A 23,515-nucleotide genomic window follows, 5' to 3' on the forward strand; every position below is an offset into this window, starting at 1 on the left:
CACTACCCACCAATCCAGCGGGCAGTGTAGACATACCCTTAGTTTTATGAGATCTTTTTGAAGTTCTTCACAGTCTGCCTTGGTCTTAACTATCTTGAACAGTTTAGTATCATCTGCAGACTTTGCCACCTCACTGTTTATCCCTCTCTCCAGATCATTTATGAATACGTTGAATAGGATTGGTCCTAGGACTGACCCTTGGGGAACACCACTAAGTTACCTTTCTCCATTCTGAAAATTTACCATTTATTCCTATCCTTTGTTCCCTGTCTTTTAACCAGTTCTCAATCCATGAAAGGATCTTCCCTCTTATCCCATGACAACTTAATTTACATAAGAGCCTTTGGTGAGGGACCTTGTCAAAGGCTTTCTGGAAATCTAAGTACACTATGTCCACTGGATCCCCCTTGTCCACATGTTTGCTGACCCCTTCAAAGAACTCTAATAGATTAGTAAGACATGATTTCCCTTTACAGAAACCATGTTGACTTCTGCCCAACAATTTGTTCTTCTATGTGTCTGACAATTTTATTCTTTATTATTGTTTCAACTAATTTGCCCAGTACTGATGTTAGACTTACCGTCTGTAATCGTCAGGTTCACCCTTTTTAAATATTGGCGTTACATTAGCTATCTTCCAGTCATTAAACAAAGAACAAACATTCAGCTATCACCCAGCCCTCAAAAACTATATACATGTGTGATGTTCTTTGTGCCCAGGAGGTAGTGTTTGCTAATGTGGTGAGTTTGCAGATAGCCTGAGAGTATAGCTCTTTGAATTCTGAGACCTAATGACAAGTTCAGTAGCAACAATACTACTCTTTTGCTGTCAATCACTGTCAAACATCAAGATAATGATCTTATCCATTGTAGGATGCATTGGAGATATTTGTATGAGAGTGGTGGAGCAGCTAGCTACTGTTGCATTCTGCTGGAATGGAAAACGAGGAAATCAAGTCTCCCCCCCCCCCCCCCAAAAAAAAAAAAACCCTCTCACCCACTTACTAGAAGGAAAGGAGAAAAACATCATCTCACCTATATCATAAATCTCATTTACCTCTTGGGGGGCCAAAAGCCCCATCTGCCCCTACCAAGTTGCCAAAATCTTCAACTTCCTCCTGATGGCTTCTATAATGTTGACAAAATGTCCACAAAATTTGCTGCAAACAAAAAAATTTAGGAGAGCCTAAATAAATAAAATTAATATTAAAAATAATGCAAGTGAGACTGTATTAATGGTGGGTGCCACTTTTTATACTTATTTCAGTAACAATCTATTTTTCATTCAGTGATTCTATTACAGAATTTCATAGAATATCAGGGTTGGAAGGGACCTCAGGAGGTCATCTAGTCCAACCCCCTGCTCAAAGCAGGACCAATTCCCAACTAAATCATCCCAGCTAGGGCTTTGTCAAGCCTGACCTTAAAAACCTCTAAGGACAGAGATTCCACCACCTCCCTAGGTAACCCATTCCAGTGCTTCACCACTCTGAGTGGAAAAAGTTTTTCCTAGTATCCAACCTAAACCTCCCCCACTGCAACTTGAGACCATTACTCCTTGTTCTATCATCGGGTACCACTGAGAACAGTCTAGATCCATCCTCTTTGGAACCTCCTTTCAGGTAGTTGAAAGCAGCTATCAAATCCCCCTTCATTCTTCTCTTCTGCAGACTAAACAATCCTAGTTCCCTCAGCCTCTCCTCATAAGTCATGTGCTCCAGCCCCCTAATCATTTTTGTTGCCCTCTGCTGGACTCTTTCCAATTTTTCCACATCCTTCTTGTAGTGTGGGGCCTAAAACTAGACACAGTACTCCAGATGAGGCCTCACCAATGTCGAATAGAGGGGAATGATCACATCCCTCAATCTGCTGGCAATGCCCCTACGTATACAGCCCAAAATGCCTTTAGCCTTCTTGGCAACAAGGGCACACTGTTGACTCATATCCAACTTCTCGTCCACTGTAACCCCTATGTCCTTTGCTGCAGAACTGCTGCCTAGCCATTCGGTCCCTAGTCTGTAACAGTGAATGGGATTCTTCTGTCCTAAGTGCAGGACTCTGCACTTGTCCTTGTTGAACCTCATCAGGTTCCTTTTGGCCCAGTCCTCTAGTTTGTCTAGGTTCCTCTGTATCCTATCCCTACCCTCCAGCATATCTACCACTCCTCCTAGTTTAGTGTCCTCTGCAAACTTGCTGAGGATGCAGTCCACGCCATCCTCCAGATCATTAATGAAGATATTGAACAAAACTGGCCCCAGGACCAACCCTTGGGGCACTCCACTTGAAACCAGCTGCCAACTAGACATGGAACCATTGATCACTACCCGTTGAGCCCGACGATCTAGCCAGCTTTCTATCCACCTTATAGTCCAATTATCCAGCCCATACTACTTTAACTTGCTGGCAAGAATACTGTGGGAGACCGTGTCAAAAGCTTTGCTAAAGTCAAGGAATAACACATCCACTGCTTTCCCTTCATCCACAGAGCTAGTTATCTCCTCATAGAAGGCAATTACGTTAGTTAGGCATGACTTGCCCTTGGTGAATCCATGCTGACTGTTCCTGATCACTTTCCTCTCCTCTGAGTGCTTCAGAATTGATTCCTTGAGGACCTGCACCATGATTTTTCCAGGACTGAGGTGAGGCTGACTGGCCTGTAGTTCCCTGGATCCTCCTTCTCTTTTTTTAAAGATGAGCACTACATTAGCCTTTTTCCAGTCATCCGGGACCTCCCCCTTTCGCCATGAGTTTTCAAAGATAATGGCCTTTAGCACCCTTGGATGCAGCGCATCCGGCCCCTCGTTTTCCATTCTGTCTGTGAAGGGGCTAGGAATGGAAGAGGATGGAACCTTGTTGGGTTGTTGTCAGTTGTTTCCAATGAAGAAATATTTCCTTGGTGTAGTTGTTTGCATTTCTGTGGTCAGTGGTATAAGGAAATACCACGTTGTAAAAATTTCCAATTGTTTCCTCAAGGGTTCTTCTCAATTGCACAATCCTTTGATGTTTTTGTTTGTAAAAAAAGAAGAAATTAGTTTTTAGCTCATTACTTTGAAACTCAGAATTCTGTAATGTCTACAGGTTTTATGTTTGATTTTGTAACCCAATGTCAGGAATCAAACCAGAGGTAATGTGTCTCTTTATACTGATCAGCCATTAAATGCCAGTGGCTGTAGGATTTCTCCCCTCCCCCCAAATGTTTCTCTGTGAGATATTTCCTTGTGCCCCTGAATATCTGGCATCATGACGACTCATCATGGTTGCCAGATGAAACTCTAGAGAACTAGGCAGTGTTGCTTTGCCCAGTTTTTATGGGAGAGGTCACTAGAATAGCAACCTCTGTTGCATAAATATTATTCATCAGGAGGAACAGGCTCTTTGACCAACAAATCCTTTCTTGCCATTGAGTGAAGTACTTCATAAAAAATTTCATTTACAGGCTTATTTTTCATTTCCACACAGTGCTAATTTTCAATAATGAATTCTTAAATCTACTCCTATTAGAATTGTCTGTATGAGTTTTGAATGAAAGTCTGACATTTCTTGCCCAACTTTGATGTGGATGGTGTCTTTCACAAATCAACTGACATTTAAACGTGCATTCAAGTTTAGGCGTTAAGTCCACTGGTGATCCAGTGAATGTGGAGGAAAATATCATAAGTCTGCCAAAAGTCAGTGGCTTGCTTAAGAGAAAATGAAAATATTTAAAGATATTTGCTTAAACTTAGGTCTTATCTCACAATTTCTTCAGATCTTGAATCATTTTTATGGCTCTTTCCTGCACCCTCACCAGTTTTTCAAAATCCTTTTCCAAATCTCCCTACTCTTACCCTTGTTTATGTATCCAAGGATCATATTAGCCTTTTTTTGCCACAGTATTGCACTGAGAGCTCTCATTCTTGTCTGCTGTGATCCTTAACTTCTTTTCAGAGTCACTGTTCTCCAAGATACAATTTCCCGATGCTGCAGGAAGTTCCTGCATTCTTAGTTTGATGTGTAATTTTTCATTTGACTATATTAAAACACATTTTGTTGGAATGGACCCCCCTTACTAAGTGAACCTGATTTCTAGGTGACTGTCCTGTCTTCATAATTATTTACAACTATGTCAATCTTTGTGTCTTGTGCAAATTTTACCAGCAGTGATTTTTATATTTACTTCCAGATCATTGATTAAAATGTTGAATAGCACTGAGCCTAGTACCAATCTCTGTGGAATCCCAATAGAAACACCCACACTTGCTGATGCTGATGGTTCCCTATTGACTACTACTTTTTGAGATCTGTCAGTTAGCCAGTTCTTATGTTTTAACATGTCTTATGAGCTAGTGTAATACTAATTTTTAAATATGAATGTTGTGTAGTCCTAAATCAAATACCTTACCAAAGTCTTAAGTCTTCTACATCTGCTCAATTACTGTTTCCACCAAATTTATAATCTCATCAAAGAATGAAATCAGGCTTATTTGACGAGACCTATTTTCTGTAAAACCACGTTGACTGGCATTAATTATATTCTTTATTAGTTGAATATCATATCAGTTTTCCTATTATTTTGTCCATGATTGATGCTAGGCTAACTGGCCTATAATTACTTAGATCATGCTGATTGCCCTTTTATGAAGAGTGCCACATTAGGACTCTTCCAGTCTTCTGGAATTTCCTTAGTATTCTAAAACTTATTAAAATTTAACATCAATAGGCCAGAGATCTCCTCTTCTAACTCTTTTAGGACTCTTGGGTACAATTTATCCAGGCCTGATTTTAAAAATATTTTTAAAAGTGTATCACTAGTAAGGTATTTTATATCCTCAGTTACTAATGGACCAGTGAGAGTACTTCATTATCCTGGCAAGAGGAATACATCATTCTGCCTCATTCCAAATACAAAACAGATATTTATTGAACAAACATTGAAGCCACAGTTAGCTGTATCAGTAGAAACTGCATCTTATAGTGGCTTTTCCTGTCTGCTTTGGGGGTTTGCCCTGATGCAGCCATACCAATGGCTGGCCAACAATTTGTGAAGTCCCCCCACTGTAAATGAGGTCTGAATTTAGAAGCAGGTGAGTAACTATACATTGAAGTAGCACTCTGTTGTGTCTTTGGCAATGTGAAGTGATCAGAGAAGAGTGAATTATACTCACTCTTAGGCTAGACGGTGACCTGATAGTTTTTATACAATTTCCTATAATATAGACTGCTCTTTTTAGCATTACATTTCTCACTTGTCAGTCTTACAAGTAGAAAGAGAATAGATGAAGTTTTAAAATGACTTGCTATGAGATATGCTGTCGGTCCCAATATATAAACGTTACAAAAAAAAGTCACATTTATTTATTCAGAATCTTGCTGTGTCATTAAGTATGAAGGCAAGGAATTGGTTTTATCCAGCTGAATAATTGTGGAAAACCTATTTGATTACGCACGTAATAATTGAATTTCATAATTATTTAATCACATGTCCTTTTTTAAAAAAAATATTGTTATGCTCTTGGAATAACATGTTAATAGTAAGCTTTACCTGACTCTGTGTACATAGGGTTTTTTTATATATGTACTTAAATTTTGCTTTCCTGGAAGACCAACTCTTAATACAACTAAAATTATTAGAGAACATTGGACTGACCAAGAAGTAGTAATGGTGGGGTTAGGGCTGTCTAATACAGTTGAAAAACAGTGATGCAAGAAATGTGTGTAGCATACCATTGTAGAGATAAAAATAATATTCTGGGAGTACTCTAGCCAATTTGTGAAACAGTATGAAGGAAAAACTGGTCATGGCTGGAATAGGTTGTGTCAGCCTTATGAATAAAAATTCCATGGTTAATGAGAAATGTATATACCTGGATTGCTCTGTACAAACAGAGCATACTGGTTTCATAATGGTAAACTCTTTTATATTGCTAAGTTTGAATCCTATAGATGTGCTCTTGCTGTTTTGTGGGGTTTTTGGTTTGTTTTTCTTTTCCTTCCCCTTCTCTCCTCTCCCCTTCCCCACCCCCACTGTAATCTGTTATATATGGCATGACTTCAGAATGTGAAGAATGGTTTTGATTTGTTGGGAAAATGGTAGAAATACTCTTTGGTTTTTTGCCCCCGATGTGTTGCGTACAGAAGAAGAGATTTTTACTGTGGAAAATAGTTCATGCCAGAGAGAACAAACACAGGGATTTTTTGGGGTACTTTTTTTCATACATTTTATTTAGGCATTTCACTTTCACATGAAAAGGTTAATTGGAGGCAAAGGGGAACTTAATAGCATCTAGGCTGCCTTGAAGGGCTGGGTTGAAAAGAGGCAGAAGTTTCTTTATGAACTTTGACACTAGTACAGTACTTACGAAGTGGGCACACTTCAAAGAGATGTTCCTCCTTCTCTTGTGTCCCACCCAGATTATGGTCTGCTCACTCAGCTACATCTCAGAGGCAGCAGGGCTACTTTTTTTGTTGTGCTGAAAGAAGAGTATGGATCAGATTTACTTAAAATGGCGGTGACACTTTTAAGTATCTAATATTTTTATTGAATTTTGGATTCAGAATTGTGAGAATTTGGCAGAATGGCAGGATTCATGTACTAACACGTTCCTGACTAGATACTTATCAACTTTCCCCCATTTTAAGGGCTCCCCTTTTCCATGACTGATGCGGTATAATTAGAGCCTTACAAATCTGCGAGTATCTGTATCTGCGGATGAGGATATCCACGGACCATGTTTACAGATTGCGGATTGGATGTGGATATGGATTTTGTATCCATGCAGGGTTGTATGTATAATTCATTCATTCATTCATTCATTCATTCATTCATTCATTCTAAATCTACATACATCTCAAATTTCCTAGTGAGCTTTTACATAAATATTTTGAAGAGTTCAAGAAACCTTTTGATAGTCTTGCTGTTTTTAGATACATATTTAGAAGTAAGTATACAGTATGCTGAAAGGTGACACAACACAGTTCCAACAATACAGAAACCCTCACAGGAGACAATGATCCTTTTGTTTCACTTTACAGGTTAACTACATTAATAGAGCAAGGAGAATTGTGAAAAACATCCCAGGTAATTAAATGTTTTAAATTCTATAGCAATGTGTTCTTGGAGGCAGTTTAATATGATGGTCTTGACAGTATTGGCTAAAAATTATGGAGATTTATTTTAAACACCTGAAAAATTATTAAAATTGCTTTAAAGTGACAATGTGATACATTTTACGCCTCTGCCTATCGAACTCACTCATATTCTCTTGTTATATAATAAAATACTATGGTAGGAAGCAATCTTGCATTGTCTGGGGATGGACTAGATGATCTAAACACATCATATAATACTCTTATGGCACCTTTTTATATTTGAGGATCTCACAGTGCTATATAAACAATAATTAAACCTCACAACACCACACTTAATAGGAAAGTATTACCCATTTATAAAAATAGGATAACATAAGTCACAGAGCTTAAGTGTCAGAACGCTTAGCAAGTGTTTTGACCATGATGTCTCACTTTGCTAAATTGAAATAATTACTATAGTCAGCTTTAGTATGTGTTAAATTCTGCTATCTATTGTATTCATCTTGAGTTCTTTTCCAAGAGAGTCTTTAGGCAGCGGAATCTGAGCAGTTGCCTGTGTTTTAGATACAGGGTGGCTGTTGCCATTTATACCTTCATCCCCTCACAGCCTGATTTATTTGCTGCCTCCTGGAAAGCTGCCCTAGGGAGATGGTATGTCATGGGTTTTCATTTTCAGGCTGGTAGGCAGCAAATACTCTAGCAGTGTAGTGGATAGTGACTCTTCCTTTCCCTAAAACCTTGTTTCCACTGAAGGTGCTTCTAATTTTAGATGCCCTAGATCAGTGGTCACCAACCGGTCAATTGTGATTGACTTGTTGACCCTAGAGGATCTCCCAGTAGATCACAATTTCCAGTGGCACAGTGTGGCTGCCACTAAGGCAGACTCCCTGCCTACCCCAGCCCCATGCCACTCTCGAAAGCGGCCAGTGCGGGTGGGGGAGAGGTCTCCCTCTGCACACTGTTCCTGCCTTCAAGCACTGTCCCCACAGCTCCCATTGGCTGGGAGAACTACGGGGAGGGTGCTTGTAGAGAGGGGCCATGTGTCGCTCCCCCGGCCCCCAGGGGCTGCTGGGACGCGTTGGCCCCTTCCAGGAGTGGTGTGGGGCTGGGGTAGGCAGGAAGCCTGCCTTAGCCTCACTGCGCCCACAGCTAACCAGGAGCCGCTGGAGGTAGGTGCTGCCTGGTGGGAGGCCACACCCCAACCCCCATCCCTGAGCCCTCTCCCAGAGCCAGTACTCTATACCCCTCCTGAACTTTCAGCCCTGAATCCCTTTCCAGAGCCAGCACCCCGTACCCCCTCCTGCACCCCAACCCCCAGCCCTGAATCCCCTTGCAGAGCCAGCACCCTGTACCCCCTCCTGCATCCCAACCTGCTGCCCCAGCCCTGAATTCCTTTCCAGAGCCAGCACCCCGTACCCCCTCCTGCATCCCAACCTGCTGCCCCAGCCCTGAATCCCTTTCCAGAGCCAGCACCCCGTACCCCCTCCTGCATCCCAACCTGCTGCCCCAGCCCTGAATCCCTTTCCAGAGCCAGCACCCTGTACCCCCTCCTGCACCCCAACCCCGCCCTGAATCCCCTTGCAGAGCAGCACCCTGTACCCACTCCCGCTGCCCCAGCCCAGAGCCCCCTCTTGTACCCCAACTCCCTCCTAGAGCTTGCACCCCTCACCACCTCCCACACTATGAACCCCTCGACCCCAGCCCAGAGCCCACACCCCCTGCCGAACCCCATCCCCCTGCCCCAGCCTAGTGAGTGAGGGAGAGCGAGTGACTGAGAGATTGGGGGGTGGGTGGGAGGATGGCGTGAGTGGGGCAGGGCTTTGGAGAAGGGGCAGCGTAGATCCTGGGTTGCCCTTAGATTCAAAAAGTGATCTTGGGTGTAAAAAAGTTGGATATCACTGCCCTAGATGAAATAAGCCAAAACACTTCATTATCTGTCTTATGTCCCGATGCTTAATGTGCTGGTAAACCAGCTACTTTAGAATATATCTTGCTGTAGGGCCTATCTACAGCTGTACTCTTAGCTCGCTACTCTTGCTTTGTTACTCGGTCACCTGTGCCTTGAACAGCCCGCTTTTGGTTTGCTACATGTCTTTGTTCTCAATATTCCAACTCTTTCCTGCCATCGCTTGCTATGTTATGTTTAATTTAGAACGTGAGCTCCTCTGGGCAGCTTATCATATGCTTCTGTGCATAGAATGCAAATCTGTATGCAATGACTTACCTGTCCTTCCTAAGCTTTGTCTCCAATAGGAGTACCATGCCTGTTCATGGAGAGATTGTAAAACTCAGAATTTTAATTATTAAAAAATGTTTTTGGATGATGGATGACTATTTGATTTCATTAAAAGTACCAATAGTGATGAAAGCTCTTCTTAAAAAAAACAAACAAAAAAATCTCCTTCACTAAGAATACCTGAAATTGTGACTTAGTAATGATAAGAGAGGCATTATTGTTGAGCTTCATGCTGTATGTAATAGTTTTTGGATAAGTATCTAGATTTCAGCTATACAGATTGTTGATGCAGATCATACAACATCAGCTTCATGTATGTATGTAAAAGAACCTTATTTACATATAAATAATTTTGTCTAGCATGAGTAATTGGTTTCCATGGGATTTACTTTGGTGACCAGCCTTCAACTCAGTACAACTGGTATATCTGAAGTGAGTTGGATATTTGGATTAGCTATGTTTTAGGATGTATGTTTCTTGCCTGCTAAAGTGACATCAAACCAAAGTTGTTGTTTTTTTCATACGTTTGGATGGGATGGGGTGGTAGGGAACTCCCAATCCTCACTATTTCTCTTCATTATTTAGTAATCTTGAGTTTAGAGTCTCCTTAATTAACAAGCTTCTATACCATTGCTAAAACATGATTTGACATCTAATTTCCCCATTTTCCTGCTTTCCACCTCTTAGATCTCAGTTCTTGCTATAGTGTGGAGAGTAACAGTATTAATACTTTGTTCCTGCCTTTTGCTTTCCCCCCCCCCCCCCCCATCAAAAGGTGTGTCTCTCTGGAACAGTTTCTCCAATGTACAGGAAATCCACATGAAAAGGCAGACAATCTTATGGGGCTTATATGTACGGACTATGCCCAGACTCCTGATCTCTTGGTGAGTGTCTTCACCGAGGCTAGAGGTTACACAAAGATTCCCTTGTAAGTCACTTGTGCAGACTTAAGAAGTCAGAGGAGAAAATCTTCCCCAGAGCTGGGGAAAGCGTTAAGCCCACTATCAATAATATGCTTTCCCACTTCTGGAAGCAATAGAAGTATATAGACTCTGTTTTGAAGTAATTCCTGCTGTCTCTTCCACTTTTCTTGATAAATTCGAACCTTCTGAGATGCCTGAGGTTGTCAGAAATGCAAGTCCTTTTCCTTAGAATTTAAGGGCCTCTGATTCCCAGCACTCCCTTCAATTCACTCTGGAAATTACCTCTTGCACAGCCTCCCGGTATGATAAGAAGCTGGCAGGAGATCATATAAAGGAATTATTACATCACTGAAAAGAAAGATACAAGTGAACCTCAACCTCACCAGCAATGGAAAAATTCAGATGAAGGAGAGATTTCTGTCTCCTTGCCTAATATGGAGGAAAGGTATTGCTCCAGAGGCTTTTTACCCCAGGAGACCGTCCCTAACAGTGCAAAACCCTGTCAGATTCTTTTCCTGACACTTCTGCCTCCCATGCTCGTCTCTCAAAAAGACTTTAAAAGAGATTTCCCATATTGCAGAGGAAGACCAGACATGGCCTTTCCTACTTGCCCTGCAATTGAAGCATTGATAAGTAACATGTGTCTGGCTCCAAACAACAAGCTTTTCCCTTTTCCAGCCATTTAAAAAAAACACAGTCCAGCTGAAAAGTTTGAAAAGGAGAAAATGTAGGGTTAGTGTTTCTCCTGTGTGATTGATCAATTGTTTTTTGCATAATATAGCTCAACATTAGTTATTCTTTTCTGTCTGCTGTAGAGATAGTATCCGTAATCAAGTGAAGGAGTTCACTATGGCTTTCTTCCTGGTTCATGGACATGGTTAGAAAATTTAAGTCAGTTTCTCTTTTCTGTAGTGTAGAGGCTGTTTCTTTTGGGAAATTTCACAAAGCTACATTGTGGAATGCCTGTGAGAGACTACATACTTTACATTGCTTAGAATTGCTGATAACCATTTATTCTTTATATTTTCAATGTATTGTATCTTTGGGACTGTAAATGAAAAGCGGATAAGAATATCTTCTAACAATTTAAGGGGAAAAACTAATAGTAACCCTCTTCTGGGAGGAGAGGTGGCCATTACAATATGAGCAAAGATAGGCTATAATATTTGATATTCAAGCAAGTTTGAAAAGAGCTCTTAAAATTTACAGGAGATAGGCACCCAACTTATTAATGTAGGGAAACTGTGTTCTATACAATGGTAAATGAAATGAGAACTGTTCTGCAGGTATTGTAATGGAACAGGGTAAAGATTAATCTACCTTCTAAAACAAATTAGATGGGCAAACATCAGTATTCCCAAAGAGAATACTGTCTGCAATGCCACAACTAGTAGGTTCATACAAGGTGTTTAAACTTGATATTAGAGGAGAAAGGGTAGGGAATACCTTGTTGATTGGGATAGTCAGAGGTAGACATATAGCAGATCACTTGATACTAGAGGGAAACCTTTGACATGCTGTAGTGATACAGGGTAGACAAGGTCTCTGATAGCCTGAGGGTGAAAAGTGAACACTGTATTTTTCTTTCTTTTTTCTGGTATGATAGGTTAGGGAGCCTAAAAACTATATGCATATTTGTGCCATCTCATTTTGTTTAACTTTTTTTCTAATTATTTTCTTTAATGCTACTGGCTCATAGACTTTTCAGGATATTCATTCAGTGCCTCACAAAAAGGAAATGATGTTTCAGCATCTGAGGAGACTTAATAAAAGCGAGTCTGGAAACTAAACCCACTGAGGGTCTCTGAAGGTGGTCCTGTACCATAAAATGTAAGAGCAGAGTTCACTTAAGAGGCAAAGCTGGCAATGCACATATCCCAAAAACGGTTAGGGGATTTCTCCAGTTCATTCAATAAACCCAGTCCAGAATATCTCCTCTAATTTCAAATGTGGTGGGAGAGCAGATTGCGTCAATCTTTTGTTCTGTTCTGTTTTTGGAACAGGCAGTGGGCAAATTGCATAGCAGAGTGATAACATGGAAGATCATTTGGGCCTGTGTTGTCCAGATTTATTACATGATTTCAGAAGGAATTGTCAAGAATTGGGACTAAACAGAGTATTGTCCATAGTTTCTCAACCCAATTCATTAGAATTCAATGTCTGACTATTCACATCCCACAAACTGCAATCTCTTTCCTACACGCTTTCTTTCCTGGATTTTTTTTTCTACAGTCCATAGAAAGGAGAATTCAACAGCCTTAAACTACCTTTGAAGTAGTGTCAGTGGGCCCTTTGTCCAAAAGTCTCAGGAGTCTACTCTAGTTTATTATCCCAGTTATATCAGTGATTACTTTTATTAGATTAAACTTTTAGAGTGGTGAGTCTCATAATGTACCTTGTATATAATCAAGCACACCTTGGAGCTTAATAAATGCTCCCAATTATAGATTTAAAATTGCTGCATGACTCTCTTGTGAAGGAAAAGATGAAAATGGAGTTGGCAAGAACAATTGCATAAGTATTTTCACAGTTCACCAATACCAGAAAGTTCCTGTAGGCTGAATACTTTCTGTATGTGCTAATAGAATGATGTACTCATGAGTTTCTGAGGTTTTTTTGGTTGTACCCTGCCATTAGTATTTTTCTCCACCCTGAAGATCATAACAGAAAAGTAGTTGCGGTGGTATCGGCATGAGACAGTGGACATGCCCTCCTTGCAAAGATGGCTGTCATAGCTTCAGTGGAGCTCCTCCTTTTGGACACATACCAGGCCGCTCTGTTTGGATCCCAACACACTGGACCCTGTGCTTTACAACTGTGCAGAGTCCAGGCACTGCCTCTGGTTTTGGGTTTTTATGTAGTCTCAGGGGGCAGATTTTCTTTCAAACACCCTCTTATGAGAGCTGAGACTCCATGGTTCGACTAACTAACTAGTGTCTACTTCCCCAGAATCCCCACTCGTTTCAGCATACCCTATCCCAAAGCTCTGACCGTATGGGCACTTCAATTTCCAATTGACCTCTTGAGGGACATGTGATTGTTGAAGCAAACAGGCGCAGACTTAAAAAAATAAATAAAAAAAAAATTCTGATACAAATTGCTCTTTAACATAGATATCGCACGAGAGTTTACAGATCTAAGTAATGTTGCAGAAATTTCGCATGTTGTCTACACTGGTTATTTGGGAGTCTTCCACCAGTAAAACTGGCAGTGTGGGAGACTGTGTGACTTAGTCTGATAATGAATTGGCCCTTTAAAAGAAAGGAGGAATTTTTTAAAATATGTTGATGTAATAAAAGACTCATCTTAGGAACTTAGGTGGTGAGCAGGAAGATGGATTCAGAGAAAGAAAAAACCCTTTTTGTACTGCTACCTTTCGGTCAAGAGGATAGAGTATAAATCTTCCATTCTGGGTTGTTACTCTGAAATGCCATTACAGATAATAATTCTTTTCTCACCATAGTTACATCCTGTGTTCGTACAATTTCTTCTTTGTAGTTTGAAAAGATGGAATTGTTACAATGCTGTAAGGACAAACTGTTTTTGTGGTGAGATCTTCTATGGAAAAGGAGAGACCAATATTTTCACTTATTAGATTAGTTTCCTGTTCAGCTGAAGAAATTATTCTGTAACTTAGCCCATATTTGCTAGAATGATCACAGACGTATCCTGTGGTGTGCATGGAAATGATTTTATATCTCTCATCCACCCACCCAGTTTTCTGTGCTGATTGTGCTAATGTGTTGAACTGTACTATTTACTATAGCAAACTATGTCAAAGGATTGGAGCTCATATTGTGCAAGAATGACATTCACATACACCATAGAAACAAAAGCAGTGTAGGCTTTGTTAAAAATGCATTTCAACATTTCTCCATTATGTGCAAAAAATAAGAAATGCCCCCTTTTTAAAAATACAATACTGACTAATGTGTAAACTGATTTTATTCTATTAGGAATGTGAAAAATTGGAAAATGTATATTTTGCATCCTCAATACCCCAATTTTATGTAGAAAGGAGGAAGCCTTTAATTAGACAACACATTAGAAAAGCTTCAGAGGAGACACTCTTTAATATTTTTATTACTAATTGAAGGAGCCACTTTAGAGGCAGGATGGGTCACCTTTTAAAGAACCCACCAGTTCGATTCCCACACTGATTCCAAATTCCTACTACGAGAGAGTGAGACTCTTCTAGCAATTGTCCTTCCTTCAAGGAATGTCAGATCAAAAGGTTCTGGGAACAACAGGTCCAGGTTTGAGAACTCAACAGGGTATTCCATTTTTAGTATGGCCAGTGTCCACTTGTTCCTCATTATAGCCAAAGCCTCTGTTCAAAAACAAGATGTATCCCCTGTGAGAAAGCAGGAACGGGAGAGGAGGAGGAGATTGCTAAAATGAAATGGTCCGAATGTGTTGTTCTGGAATCTTCTATGAGCTGCTTCATGTTGGGACTTACTGAACCAAAAGAGTGATAGAGGAATGGGGTGCCTTCCTTTAAATTCTTGGAAGTGAGGGAGGGCTTCTCCAAAGGCAGGCTGCCTTTTAGGCAAAGAACTGTCAGATTTATACATCCCCATTCGTTTCCAGTATGTTCTCTTTGTGGTTGTAGGTATTATAATATAGAAGATGAATTTGTGTCTGTCAGTGCTGTTTCACTAAACTGTAAGGGTGTTCTGACTTTTCTCCCTTACCTTTTTGGAGGCACGTCTCATGGTTTTAAATTAATCAAACGTTGATATTACTCTTCTTGCTAGCATCTGGAGAGTGTTGAAGAGTGTTTTTCCCCCTCCTCTTTCTAAAACCCTATCGTGGAAGCAGTTTTCTGGCAGCAGATAAACTTCCATATCACGTTCACTGTCAGATTCCTGGTCTATGAGATAAAGCAGTTTCATGCTAGGCAAAAGGAGGAGGATGACATTAATGTAAAGCTTCTCATTGACTTGTGGGTCAGAAAAACTAGGCTGTTATTTCAAGATGGAATTATGCAGATGTGAGCTGTGCTTGTTATAGTGGGGAAAAGTTCTGGATTTTCACCAAACAGAAAATTGTTAATGCTTTTTCAGGTAAATACTAGTGGTTTGTTCAAGGTTAGTAACACAGATGTGTGTTCTCTTATTCATGTAATTATGAAACCATGAAGAGAAACTCTTAAGAAGCAAAGGATAAAGGATAACTTAGTTGCAGCAGTTCCTTATTTACATACTGAACATTGTTTCCAACCATTTCTAAATAACAGTGCAATGTATGTAGAAAATGCTGATTCGGAGCTCTAGGCTGGAACATGTTAACTTGTTAACATGGCTGATTGCTTAATTTTGCCCTTTGGAGAAAGTATTTGCATTTTAAATATGTATTGTGTTTTAACTAAAATTATGATAATTATCTAAATTGGGTGAAAAATGGACCCAAGTGTATTACCACCACACTATATTTTGATTTAAAAATTGCTTAGTGGTTTTACTGTCTGGGAAGCAATTATTTTATGTTTGATTACAGTACTTACAAAACAAATCTGTATCAGTAGAAACGAAACTGCAACTTAATGTGCAATAGCACAGTGCTATGATATTGGACTGGGGATTGTTTTTTCAACCTATAACTCAGTCTGGTTTATTCAGTCTTATAATTGACAGAATGTGGTGAATGAAAAATAATTGTTTAAAAATGACTTTTTTCCAAGGTATTGTCATAAGCCTTAATTAAAGCTTTCCATTAAATAGGCTGTTAGTCTGTATTCTTAGGCTTTTTTTCCTCCATACCTATTGACATGTCGCTACTAGTGATGACCTCCTTAGCAAATGTTGATATTTAGAAAGGAAGTTTTACAAACATACAGCTTTTTGTTTCCTTTTGTCAAAACAGATTTATCAGTAACAGTTATGCAATTTTCATAAAATGAGGATTTGTGTTTTTACTGCTGGCCAATAGCTGTGTGTGGAGAAAAGTTTGTGTTTAACTTTACTAAAAGTGGAATTAGCTTAAATATTTGTTTTAGTTAAATATCTTGGCCTGTGAGCCTAAAATGATGTCATTTTTGTAAGCATTGTTCAGTAGATTAAGTCACTTACCGCTGGATGCCTCTCAGTTCTTGGTTTTCTGTAGCATTGGTTTACAGACTTTCTCTAGCTTTGTTTCAGTATTCCAGTGGTGTATTTATTCACTTTTTGGATTAGAATAATATATCAATCGTGTGGGGTGATATGGAGGATCTGGTGTTGTTGCAGCGTATGATCTTAAGGCTGCCGTAACTTTTTTTTAAAGGAAAAAAGACACTAACCTATTACGTATTTCAGAAACACTTGAGTAAATGTGAGTATAATCACGTATGCCTTGTCTACATTCCAGAATCGCCTCATTTCCACAATTAGTGGCCGGCAATCGTTGTTGCTGCATCAGTGCTGACACTCAATATAGAAAAGAATGTGCAGGGGTTGTGTTGATCAGCTCAGTTGCACTGTATTTGAAATAAACTCTGATTGGCTCAATTGGTGTAAGCTTCAGCTTGCCCTTGTTTATACTTCAGCGTGAACGCTGGTGCAGCTACACAAATTGCTGGCTATTGAGTGCTTAATCAAGTCTATTCCCAAGTTCTCCTACGAGTGATTGTGCAGGAATACATTCCACTTCAGGTGTATGAGTGCCAAGTACAATTGACTAGGAGACTTCTGCCGGCAGTACTACCAGGTGGCACGTGTGCCTCTGCTCTCCTAGTGCATTGAGCCAGTGTCATAAAATGGGCATCTCTACCACCTCCCTCTCTTCCTTCTCACTACCCGGGGTGAGAGTCAGAGCTTCCCATAGCTATTTGCTTCAGTTAGCCAATGTGTTCTGAAAAACTTTGTATCTACTTTAGATCGTTTTTAATGTTTTAGTTAATTAGTTTAGTATTCTGTGTAGATATCTAGGGATTTACTATTTAAAAACAAACAAAAAACAAACAAACCAGGTTTCAAGCAGTGTGCTATGTTCAGGGTGGTTGTTGTCATGGACAGGCAAAACAGCTATTTAAACTACCTAGGGGAAGAACATGTGAGGTACAAATTGTATATTTGTCCATCCTTTCCTACCAGAACAAAAAAGCAGAGGGCCTGCCACCTAAAAGTTCGCCTAATAAAGGAAACCTTGTATCCCGCATCAGAACTGGATCCTGAATGTGAGGTGACAGAAGATGACTGATTTCAAACCAACAAAAAATGCCCCTTCAGCTGCCTACAACTCGAAGTGCAAGCCAGGAGAAAAACTTTGCTCTTCCTCCTCACAGTTGACCTTCTTAAAACACCCTAAAGCTTTCCAATGCTGATAAACATTCAAAATCTCTGTTTTCACCAAGCCAGCCTTCCAGTAATTCCTCTGCTACCAGTTCGAAGCATTGTAAACACAAACATGTACTGGCTGTGTCAGAGGCAGCACTGTTAACTCTGGCTCCTCCGAAGCTGATGAGTCTGGTGCCTTTATCTTTACCAGGCCCTTCTTCATCTGTACAGCCAATCCAGATCATCTTGGCATTGTCAGCACTACTAGCTCCACTGGAGCTGCATGCACTGATAGTACAGCACTTGTATATCTCGGTACCTTCATCCCCTTGAGTTGTCTTGTCTGCAAGGGATCTCGTGTCTCCATTTACCAGGTTCTCCATTACTGCTGCATCCAGCTCCAATATTGACTGGTACAAGGTCTTCGGCACCATCAACACCCTTGATGTTGTCAGTACAGTTGACACTGGTGTTTTCAGTACAGTTGATGCACCCAATACCCTTGGTGCAGATACTTCTGGCACTGCCAGTGTTTTCCCCATACCCGACTCATCAGGCACTGTCAGCTCTGCCAGTGTGATCAGCACCACTGAAGTCTTCAGTGTTGTCAGTGCAGTTGGCTTCAACGCTGAGAGTAGTGATTACCTCATTGGCCTTCAGATCTCCTTGTTCTATACTATATACTTACCCGAGGATGGCTCCCCATCAAAACCCTCACATACAGGAACAGCCCCTCTGTTTCCTAAGAAATTCTAACTTTCCTCTTCAGACTTGGAACTTGAGGGACACATGTTGTAGGAGCAGGATTTTATAATGTCCCATAAGAATTAATGTATGATTTGATTTCATCCTGTCAGCCACCCTTTTTGAATAGCAGAAAGGAATGACAGACCAGAACAATCCTTATGACTGATTATGGTCACCGTTTTGTTTTAGGATAAGTTATAATGTCTACTATGGTTTCCTGTATGTATTACAAATCTAGTTAAATGCACATTTTTGTTTTGTTTTAAAGTTTTAGTAAGTAAGAGACAGGATCTTGTATTGTATCTCTGTTAAGGAGATTAGAGGAATGTTGAGGGCCTGAAGCCCCAGCGTGAATTGTTCTAGTTATAAGATTTAGCAAGGCTTGATTTACAATGTATTCTGCTAAATATACAATACTACTGTCTGTATACCTTTGAAGGTTTCTGTAAGAGATTTTGTGTGAATGAGGAATGCATGCATCAGGAAAGTGTGCAAGCCATCACAAATATCCAAATGGTCAAGAAGAAGTAGGAAACTTGGAAAGACCAGAAGACAATCAGAAAACATCCATTGTATCCAATGCTAAACACGTTCTCAGCATTGACGACCTCAGAGGTGAGGCAGGCACCCCCGAAGGCAAGACAACAAATAGGAGATAACGATGGAAAGCCCGACAATAACCATCAAATGATAACGCCACTTAAGGACTAATGATTACAGGATGACATTGCAAAATGCATGGACTCAAATGGGAATTTACAACTATAAAGCTGGGGTGTTTTGTTATGGAACTCTGGGTTCAGTCCTGTAAAGCCTTGGAGCATCGGATCGACCGACAAGAGCCCAGCTCCACACTTGTGCTCAATCTAACTGGCCATTAGATTGACTCGAGCTACAACAGACTGGTAACTATAAACATCACTGGTGTGTGTGTGTGTGTGAGACACTAAAAAGCATATGCTAACTGTTGTATTCTCAATAAATGCTGTGTATTTGCCTTCTCCTGAAAAGATCCCGTGTGCTTTGTATGAGTATAACAGTCTGAACTACGGGCTCTCACCTGTGATCCACCCTATTCCATTTTTCATAAGGATAAGATTCAACCAAGGCCTCACCCAGCCTTTCTGCCAAAAGTGATGTCCTGCTTCCATGTAAGCCAGGATATCTTCCTGCCGGTTTTCTACCCCAAACCGCATGCTGACCTTCGGGAACAGCATCTCCATTCCCTGGATGTTAGAAGGGCACTCACTTTCTATATAGACCAAACAAAGCTCTTCCGTAAAACAACCCAGTTATTTGTTGCCATCGCGGAGCGAATGAAAGGCACTCCAGTTTCCTCTCAGCAAATACCTTCATGGATCACCAGGTCACGGGATTTATTCGTGCATGCTACAGCTTGGTAAATGTCCCTCTGCTTGCTGTCATGGCTCACTCCACGAGGGCTCAGGCATCGTCAGCTGCTTTTCTGGTGCACATTCCGCTCCAGGAAATCTGCAGAGCCGCCACGTGGGCCTCCGTTCACACCTTTACATCCCACTGTGCCATCATTCAGCACTCTCAGGACGATGCGGCCTTTGGCAGAGCGATCCTCCAATCTGTGGTTCCTTGACTCTGACCCCACTTCCACGGTAAGGCTTGGGAGTCACCTAACTGGAATTCATATGAGCAATCACTCGAAGAAAAAATGATTACTTACCTTTCTGTAACTGTTCTTCAAGATGTGTTGCTCATATCTATTCCATTCCCCCCCCACCTGTCGGAGTAGCCGGCAAGAAGGAACTGAAGGGGGGTCGGGCCGGCAGGATCTTATATAGATCACCATATCGGCTCCACTCCAGGGGGCTCCCCAGCCGGCCTGACGGGTAACTGCTAGGGAGAAGTTTCCGACTTCCGTGCACGCGGCATGCGTACACACCTAACTGGAATAGATATGAGCAACACACCTTTCTGTAACTGTTGTTCTTCGAGATGAGTAACCGTTTTTCCCTTTGGCTTACTGGACCTAAGGTCTAACAGTCTTCAGGGTGCAGTGCAAGACAAATTTGTTTGTAACATTTTAGTGTTTTGTTGTCCTCGTTTTATTGAATTTAATGTTTTCTTTGACTCTGTAAACAAGTACCTCACTGCTATGGTTATAGAAGTTTACAAAATAAATAAAATAGATCGTTTGTGGTCCCAAATCCATTTACATATGTACAAGCTTTAAAATTACAAAATTACAATTACAAAAAATAAATAAATTTAAAGGAATTTAAAGGCCTTTTACCATTCCAAACAATTTCTGTTTTTCCTGCAGCTACTAATGACCTCACTACATTAAAGCAGGGAGGTTAATGACACTATTGGTTCTTTCAGAGGGAGCATGAATCCCTGAATCCCTCCAGGTTTGGCTAAGTAGATGGAACTGATTTTCAAATACTTGGTTGTAAATGTTTTTGCATTTAAGGCTTTGTGTCTCATTGAACTTGATTCTTGCACAATTTTTAAAGTGTTAAGTGTTTCATATCACTGTTCTGTAGATGAAAACAGCAGCTGCAAACACTTTGAGAAAGTTGAGAAACTCTGAGAAAGTTGTGTATGATACATATGCAAATTTTATAGTTCATCACTGTCTTTTAACTTTTAGTCTTGCTGACTCTGCAGGAGAAGAGCTCTATAAGGCTGTACATAAATGGAGGCTATAAATTCATGGTGATGGTTTAAAAATTCTCTGCAACAGAGTTGTGGATTAACGCTTAAAACCCAGAGTATATTTTCCAGTAGCTTTTAATGGTTTAAAATTATGTCCTATATTGGGGTCTCTTTGATAATTTCTTCTTAAATCCATGTAAAACAACTGTTAAAATAATATTGCATTTGTCTTAAACTGATAGAAATAATAGAAATTCAGAATAAGCGCTGAAGTGGTTTCTCCTCTTTTGTTGTTTTGTCCACAGCCAGTATTGTAGTTAAGATGCTGAACAATCTGACCTGTTCTCAGGTCCCCTGATGTGGGAAAAGATCAGTTACAATATCTGCTCTCACTGAGGCAATTGTAATTGCATGCTTAACCCTGAGTTCTCTAGTTCTTTTTTTCAGCCCCTTAGTATTATTTGATTATAGTTCTTTGAATATGTTTTGGGGGTTTATAATGTGAACAGAAACTGAACTATTCTTTCATAGGCTTTAAAACAAACTACAAAGGTTCTATTTTTGTTCCCCTCCCAGTGTCATCTTTCCATGTGCGCAGAGTTTCCATTTGACTTGATTACTTGTAACTGAGGGTCAAATTGGATAAGTAGTATTTGCTTTCTGTACCATAATGTGTCTATGTGCCCTAGAAGCCATGTAATGCAAAGTTGATATTTAGAAGCAAATACAAACTGTCATTAAAGTGTGTATTTAGAGACTTCAGGAGTGCACCATATTTGGCAGGTAGCTGATGATTGCTCTGAAGACCATCAGTCTTTTGGATTTTTTTAAAAAGATATTTCTTCTAAAAGGGGATTGTTTAACGCTGTAGATCAGCAGTTCCCCAAATGTGGTCCACAAAACACTTGTTAGTAGACAGCTTGCTGGTTACATGATGCTGTATTTTCTATATAAGTGGTTGAAGTAGTTACTGGAGGCTGGGTGTTAAGTTGCTTATGGCAGAAAAATAGTTTTAGAAAGTAAAAAGAAGTCTTCTAGACAATCTCTCCAAAATGTAGTCCATCCTATGAAAATGTTTGAGACTTCCTTCTGTAGACGATAATGGTTGCCTGGGCACAACAGCTCTAATCATTTACTACGTGGGGAGGTTTATCACACAGATATGCAAGATCATAATCATACTTTGGAGCAGTTAGTGTGCCATTGTGCTGTCATATATTCACTGAGACTATGCATTATAATGTCCTGTAGTTAGCTGGGTGTCTGTCTTTTTTAAAATTATATTCTAAAATTCATATGACAAGGTGTATCTGACATTTCAGGTTTATTCTCTTAATCTTTAGAGGATATACTTACTGTTGAATGTAGTTATTCACTAATTAGCCAGGCTGTGGTCCATAAACAATTTTGTATTTAATTAAGATGGAATGACCATAATTAAAAGAGACTATAAGAAATAGTTGCCTGAAATGAATTGTTACTCTATTTGGGTGTATTTATCTTCCCCAGCCCCACCCAGGATCAATTCTTCCATAAGCTCCGAGCTGACATGGGTGAAGGCTCCTTCAGTATTGCTACAGCTTTGATGCAGGAGATTTTAGCTAGTAATTCACCATATCATACTTGGTCAGTATTAGTGAAGAGTGTGACGTGGTTAGTACGTAGACACACATAATTAACCTTTTGGCCAAGTTTGAACTTTCTAGGCGCTTCACCCATGATGACATGTTGCATCTGGAGTGTGACTTCTTTTGGGCTCTCTTAGTGAGGCTGCAAGACAAATGTTCAGCAGCAGTTTAAGACCTACAGTATTCCAAATAAAATGAATAAAGCATGAGTCTTTCTCTTCCCACTATAAACTGAGCCTAACTTTATCCAATGTGCTCATAGTTTATCGGGTCTTTGCAAAGCGTCTTCCTAATAAATTCAACATGCTACTTCAAGACTGTGTCTAGGTTAAAACATTTGGAATAGGCTGTTGTAATTTGTTTTCCTCTACTTGAGAGATTATAATTATGGAATGAAAGAAGATAAGATATGTGTTTGTGAAATACAAGATTTCAGCAATGAAGAAAACAGCTGATGAAAGCAAGAGCTAGCCCTATATCCAATCCCATGTACTTTATTTACATAGTATCTTTCTTCAAAAGATCAATAAGGCTATTTGCTAGGAGTTTATTTTTAAAGTTAATTATCTTACTAAGTAGCTGGAAATTGTATTTCATTAATGTATATAAAGCAGGATATACCAATAGCATACAAAGAAATTTATAACAGTGAGGAAAGACTATATAGAAAAGGACTGTTTTAAGCTGTCAGGTTTTTCATTGGCAAAAGACATGTTTGACCAAAATCATCCACTAGGCTTCAGTGGAGTTACACTCTGCATCAACTTAGCCCTTTCTCTTACTATATACAATACTATATACAATACAACTTAGCCCTTTCTCTTACTTATTGTAACTACAGAATTTGCTACTTTGAAGCAAAGAGATATTTGTAGATGGATATTATAGATTGGCATACTTTCTAAACAATTCATTGACTGCACAAGGCATTCTGTAATTTATGTATTCATATTCAATATGGGGGCTGATGGAGTATTTTCCATGAATCCTGGAGCTAGAACCAAAAAGACCTAACTATGATTAAGG

General features: G+C 39.9%; 1 protein-coding gene across 10 annotated transcripts in view; it reads left to right on the top strand.

Moving 5' to 3' along the window:
- ADD3 (adducin 3) overlaps positions 1–23,515 on the top strand; it is a 169,135-nt gene that overhangs the window by 62,473 nt on the left and 83,147 nt on the right. For 8 of the 10 annotated variants that reach the window (XM_039547929.1, XM_039547931.1, XM_039547933.1 and 5 more), the window contains one exon: positions 7,012–7,057. The exons of the other annotated variants lie outside the window; for them this stretch is intronic. The gene's annotated coding sequence lies outside the window, so the exon portion shown is untranslated. The remainder of the gene's footprint in view (positions 1–7,011; positions 7,058–23,515) is intronic. 10 annotated transcript variants of the gene reach the window in all.

Source organism: Mauremys reevesii, linkage group 7 (genome assembly GCF_016161935.1).
Source record: "Mauremys reevesii isolate NIE-2019 linkage group 7, ASM1616193v1, whole genome shotgun sequence".
Taxonomy (NCBI): domain Eukaryota; kingdom Metazoa; phylum Chordata; order Testudines; family Geoemydidae; genus Mauremys; species Mauremys reevesii.